Here is a 6,876-nt window from a genome sequence, read left to right on the forward strand (position 1 = left end):
CTAACACATGAAATATGACAGATCACTGATCAAGTTGGCAGCATGGAACGGAATTTTATAATGCATGCACATGGCAAGCATCAGGATATAAACAGCAAGCTTGACATCACAGCCTTACGAGAAAAGCTGAAAGTTGGCAAAGGAAAAGTTCATATGCTACTGATATTTTAATAGGCCTATTTCTAATTACATTGCATGAAAACTAGGATTTATTTTTGCACTATTTTATCAAAAAAGTGACTAAGCTATACATCTAGCAAATATTTACCAACTCTTTGAGAGCCTTCTCAGCAGATCTTTAAAGCTGTTCACTTGCCTGGTTGCTGTTTAGATTTAGTTGTAGCCAGTTGGGTTTGACTCATATGACAGTTTGGCCAGTTTACTTCTAGTTGCCCCTCAGTTTGTAGTTATCCCATTATTTTTTCCTATGCCCCTCTTTTATTTATCCCCATTCAACAGCTTGGGTCTGTCCTAATTATTGTTTAATGTTGATATTAAATTAGTTAAGAATTTTACCTGGTAGCTTCATGATCTCTATGATGTCTGTCTCCTTTATTTTATTTTTTTTTTTTTTTTTTTTTTTTTATTATTATTATTATTTTTTTTTTTTTTTTTTTTTGCCGAGCTCTCTATAATGGTCTTGACCAATGGAGGAGGACGGGAACCTCTGTACCTGTGGACACTACTTTCACTACAACCTGAGTGATGCAGCTTTCTCACAAAAGGAGTCTCTCACAAAGCACATGAGGACCCACACAGGTCTCTCAAGTATGACAGTGACTCGCACTGGTGAGAATCCATTGCAGGACTTGTTCAGTCAAGTGAAGTAAAACAAAACAAGAAGCATCTTATCAATTTCGCCCTCTCAAATAGTCTTTGTTGGCCTGAAAAGTGTGAATACTTGATACAGTTCCATTTTTCCCTGATGTATCAAATCAAGCAAAATAAAACAAAACAAAAAGCATGTTATCAATAGTCCTTGGCCTGAAAAGTGTGAATAGTTGATACATTTCCATTTTTTCCCCCTAATATATCAAATTCTGACTGGAAAAGAGAAAAAATAAAAAAAAGTTTTCCACAAAGACCTACTGTTAAGGAATAACAACATGAGCAATGTAGATACTGATTAAAGTGAGCCTTGGAATAGTAGATATATTAACAAAAGAAGAACAAAGTCGAAGCAAAAATTGGAAAGGAAGCCACTAGAAAGATCCATCCTCTCTTTCTACTTTATTTTACTTGAAAGGTAAACAAGGGAAAAAAGGTGACAATCACGTTCGGTAAATAGTGCACACAAATATGGACTGTATTCTATAGCCATTTGTAAATTTATAATATAAAAGAAAAAATTTAAATAACAAAATGGCAAATAACCAATGCACCATGTCATATAGGAAGGAAGCATATATACATATACCAAAGGCTTTTTCCCCCTTACATGGGGGGTAGCCAAAAAGAAAAAGGCATATAAATCACTCACACCCATTTCATTTCCTATATATTCCACTCCCCTCCACCCTCCTCCTTCCCTCCTATCTTGGCACCTTCTGGATAACGGGTCATCCTTGCATCCTGTCTGCTGCCCTGGGCCAGAAGCAGTGTCGCAAGACACAGCACATCCACAGCAAGGCAGCTTCATATATTCGACTACCCTCCTCTCCGTCCCCCATGCAGAAAAGTAGAAGGACGGGGAGAAATTCCTTTGGGCTGCGTCAATTTTTTTCTCATACATACTTCCTCATCCCCCATCCACTCCCCCTCACGCATCACAGCCTCATCTATACACAACCCTTCTCCATTCACCCCTATCTTCTGTCCTCTCACATCCTTCCTCCACAGACATTCCTCTCTTTTGTAATGCCCCTTTCACCCCATCCATCCATCTCATCCTAGAACACCCCCTCATATTCACTCCTTCCACCTCTGCCTTCCACACTTCTTTTACTAATTTTTCATCACTCATTCTTTCCACGAGTCCAAACCATCCTAATGCTCTTTCATCAACCTTATCTCCCAGCTCCCTTTCCACCCCTGTTCTCCTCACCACCTCATTTCTCAATCTATCTAACCTTGTAACCCCTATCATACTTCTCAGACATTTCATCTCAAACACATTCAAACTCCTTCTCTCTTCCTCTCTTATGTTCCATGTTTCTTCCCCGTACAGTGCTGTTGGCGCAATCAATCACTCCTTCATATAAACTTCTTTTACCATCCATTCCCAGATGTCCTTTTCTCATTACATTTTTCAATCCATCAAGGCATTTACTCGCTTCTCTCAATCTACATTCTACCTCCACCCCCACTCCTCCCTTTTCTGCCAAATTCGCACCCAAGTATCTAAAACTATCCACTTCCTCCAGTCTTTCACCCTTAATGCTCACTTCTAATCTGCTGTCACCCTCCCTTTGTACATCTCATCACCTTACATTTGCCCACATTTATCTTCAGCTTTCTTCTTTCACACACCTCAAATTCTGTCACTAACTTCCTCAATCCCTCCTCTGATCCTGCTACAAGTGCAGTGTTGTCAGCAAACAATAACTGGCTCACCTCCCACTTTTCTCTATTTTCTTTAATCATCTCCAATCCCTGACCCACTACCCTTGGATTCACCTCTCGCACCACCCCATCCATGTAAAGATTGAACAGCCAGGGCGACATAGCACATCCCTGACGAAGTCCCACCTTTACCTCAAACCATTCACTCTCTCCATTTCCAATCCTAACACAAGCTCTACTACTCTCGTAAAAACTCTTGACTGCTCTTAATAACTTTCCTCCTATCCCATATATCTGCATAACCTCCCACAGTGCCTTCCTGTCTACCCTGTCATAAGACTTTTCCAGATCCATGAAAGCCCAAAATACATCCTTACCTCTTCCTATAGCTTTCTCACATATCTGCTTACCACAAAAATTTGATCTACACAACCTCTACCTGTCCTAATCCCACACTGCTACTCACCAATTAGGCCTACTCCCTTTCTTCCTCTTCTAATCCTCTCAATCAAAACCCTCCCATAAGCCTTCCCAACTACACTCAACAAACTGATCCCTCTGAACTACTACACTCACACTTGTCCCCCTTTCCTTTCTAAAGCAGAACTATACAGGCACTCCTCCAGTCCTGTGGCACTTTACCCTTTCTTAAACAAACATTAAATTACTTCACCAGCCAGTCCACCATAACTGTACCTCCTTTTTTTTCAGACCTTTTGCATGGCATCCATCCAACATAGGTGCTTTACTTGTTCTCATCATCTTAACAACTACTTTCACTTCATCTTTCCTTAATTTCTCCTCCATATTCCTCACTCATCATGGTCATTTTCCTAGCGCTTCCCGCTGCAACTACCTTTCCCTCTCTATCCTCTTTTATATTTAGCAACTCCCTAAAATACTCTGCCCACCTTCCTCTCACTGCCTTCTCTTCCATTATCATCTCTCCATCTGCACCTTTTACCTTTTCTTCTCTACTTGATTCGCCTCCTCTTTCTCTTTTAATTTCTTTCCAAAACATCTTTTTATTACTTTAAAAAAATTCTGTCATACTCTCACCCCATTTCACATCTGCTCTCCTCTTTGCTTCCTTTATCTTATGCTTAACTTCCCTTCTCTTTACTTTGTACCTCTCATACGATTCCCTCGTCCTAATGTGTAGCCAATCTATGAATGCCTGCTTCTTCTCTTCTACACCTTTCTCTGCTTCCTCATCCCACCACTCACTACCCTTCCTTCTATTTCCTCCCATCCTCCTTGTTCCACACACCATCTTTGCACACCTTATGACTACCTCCTTGAACCATCCCCATTCCTCCTCCACTCCTAGTTCTACTCTATCCTTTACTCCTTCCCACTCTTCTTTCAGCTTCTTCGTATACTCATTCTCCTTTTTTTGTCATTTAAGCAGTTCACTCAAAGTACCTCCCTACTTTCTGCCCTTTTCCTCTTTCTCCAACTTACCTTCCAGAAAATGATCTGATATTCCCCCACTCTTTCCCCTTAGAACATGTACATCCTTAACTCCTCCTACCATACTCCTGGTCACCACTATATAGTCCATTAACGCTCTATCTGCCACCTTACCATCAATCACCCTCTCCCATGTGTGCTTATGCTTGCCTTTCTTCCTAAACACTGTATTTCCTATCATTAACTCTCAAGACACATCGCCATCAATTCTCCACTACGATATTTACCTGGAACTCCATACTTCCCAATCACTCCGTCTGTTGGTTCATTTCCTACCCTAGCTTTAAGGTCTCCCAATACAACTACATTAACATTTCTCCCTAATCTCTCTATGCACTCATTTATATGTACCCAAAAAGCCTCCCTTTCCTCTACGTTCTTCTCACTACCAGATCCATACGCACTTACAAAAACCCACATCTCCCTTTTCACCATCCACATCAACGTTGATGAAACCTCCTTCCACTCCACTACCCGCTTACTTATCTCTTCACTTACTAGTATAGCCACCCCCTTCTCTCCCTCGTCTCCTCTTCACTCCTGAGTACCTCCCAACTACACTCCCAAACTCGCAGTTACCCTTTCCTTTCATTTTAGTTTCACTCAGAGCCAGCACATCCATCTTTCTTCTCACAAACATACTGCCTATCTCTTCCCTTTTACTCTCATCTGTACCACATCCACGCACATTAAAAGACCCAAACCTTAGGGTACTGTTTGGAGAACTCCCAGACCCTCTTATGCCTTTACTTCTTTTTTTAGGAATGTCCCCTTTTGGGGCTACAGGTAGTAGGACTCCTAATCCCGTTTTTTGTCGCCTTTTACGACTCAAGTGGAAAGACTTGGTGGTAGCTTTCTCTTCCCCCACCATAGGGTAGGCGAGAAAAGGAAATGAATATTCAGAGAAATGGGACAGGACAGTAACAAGGGGTTGGGGGACAGCATAACGGAGGGATAGTCGTAGTATAAAAGTGTCATCATTTCTCTATGAACAGAGTGCTCCTCTATCACAGACCAAATAATGTGTGTCTCTGGTCCGTAGGGGCACCCCATATAGACCCTAAAATATCAACTGCATGCTACTTTGCCACAATAACATGCAGCCAATACCCCAGACGGGGGCATATTGTGTAAAAACTGTTTTCACGTGGCGTTAGTATCATTGCTCTTTGAATATTTCGTGTTTTATTACGTATTCAAGGACATATTGTGCTGTGACAACATAATTTCACAAAACAGTAGTGTATAAAAAATAAAATAGAAAGAGTGGGCTAATTAGCCAAATAAATGACACGACAGTAATGTATGGTTGGCAAGTGATCACCTGGTTTAAAATATATCGATAATTATCATATTCCATGATAGCTGTACCTCGGAAAAAGAAAATTTGGTCGACGGGCGTAGCGATGCGTCCCCCAATCCATACCTGAGCCGCGTGCAAAATCTTTACAATGCGATTTCTCAACATTGAAAATTTGAGACAATAGTTATTATAACTTTTTGATATTGAATTTCTTTACTTCTTTCATCCTTCAAAATTGCTTTCTTCTTTCTCCTTCTTCCTTCATGTTAATGCATTTTTTTTTATTTCAGATTATTGTCATTGTCTTTTCTAAAAGAAATTATATAAAAAGGCATTATGGCAAGCACAATCAGAGATCGAGACAAAGGGTCTCAATATCTAAGTGGCAACCAGAAGAGAGCACTGGCCAAAGCTAAGGTTTCTGAAAATGAAAAGTATAGAGGTGCTATCAACAAATACTTTGCCACTCCATCTTTCAAACGCCCACGTATTAAGGATGAAGAAAACAAAAACTACCCAGAAAATGATGATATAGCCTTGAGCCCAATTACAGTTGATAAATACAATGATGATATTGGTAACAAGTTAGAAAAGTATGATGCAGCTGTAAATCAAATTGAAGATGATCTCAATACACCAGAAGACAGTACCAAAGCAGAAAGCTTACTTATGACCGAAAAAAAAACAAGCCCATACATCATGCAGTGATAGATCATACATGAATAAAGTTGTAATTAACATGTATGAGGACCCAACCGGTTGGCCAGCAGATATAAATAAAAATGTAAGAGATTACTTAACAATGAAAGGTCCTCTTAATATTCCGGTGATCATAGGGACAGTGTTTTTCTAAGTTTCATTGTGACAAGAAACTTCCAAATGGGGAGAGTGCAAAAAAACTCTGTCTGCTGATTGAATCTATTGTTTTCATTGCAAACTATTTAATCATTGCATTATTAATAAGTGAATTCAATAACTGGTCTAATCTTCATATAAGGTTATGTGAGCATGAAAATTCAAAGAGCCATTTGAAAGCCACATGGAGTTTCTAGGAGTTATGTAGATTTGGATATCTAAAGCTTTGTAGAGGTGAATGAAACTAGTTTTGATGTCTCGGATATATCTGGCAAGATTGATTTATTTTCGAAGGTCATTACATCGTAGTGAACACCTTCATGTGGACGATGAAAAGATTACATATGCAACTATAGTCTTATATGTGTATGTACATAGGCTTGATTATTATACAAAAATGCTATGATAAATATGGTGAAAAAGTTTTATTTGGAGTAATTTGATGATGTTGGTTAAATAAAATTTTTACAATAAGATTGGCAGAGTAAAGACATTGGAATTCGTAGAAACAGAATACGCGGGGAACTTAGCCACAGAAATGGAGGCATTGACGTGTCACTACAACACTCCCCTCCTAGTGACGGGGTAGGAGGAACGATATTTTTGTCTAGAGGCGTGGCGAGTTGTAAGTGGGATCGGATGTCACCGATATGGCAGGTGTTAGCGTGGACGGGCATGCGGTCCGACTGGCAGGGTTCCGTGGACTGGCATGCGGTCCAGCTAGCAGGGGTCTGTGGACACGG

General features: G+C 40.1%; 1 pseudogene; it reads left to right on the plus strand.

The window, feature by feature from the left end:
• Positions 1–5,614: 5,614 nt before the first annotated feature.
• LOC143030193 (uncharacterized) lies at positions 5,615–6,245 on the plus strand (annotated as a pseudogene).
• The last annotated feature ends 631 nt before the right edge of the window (positions 6,246–6,876 follow it).

The sequence above is a fragment of the Oratosquilla oratoria genome, chromosome 12 (assembly GCF_046742065.1).
Source record: "Oratosquilla oratoria isolate Oo_2021 chromosome 12, ASM4674206v1, whole genome shotgun sequence".
Classification (NCBI taxonomy): Eukaryota; Metazoa; Arthropoda; class Malacostraca; order Stomatopoda; family Squillidae; genus Oratosquilla; species Oratosquilla oratoria.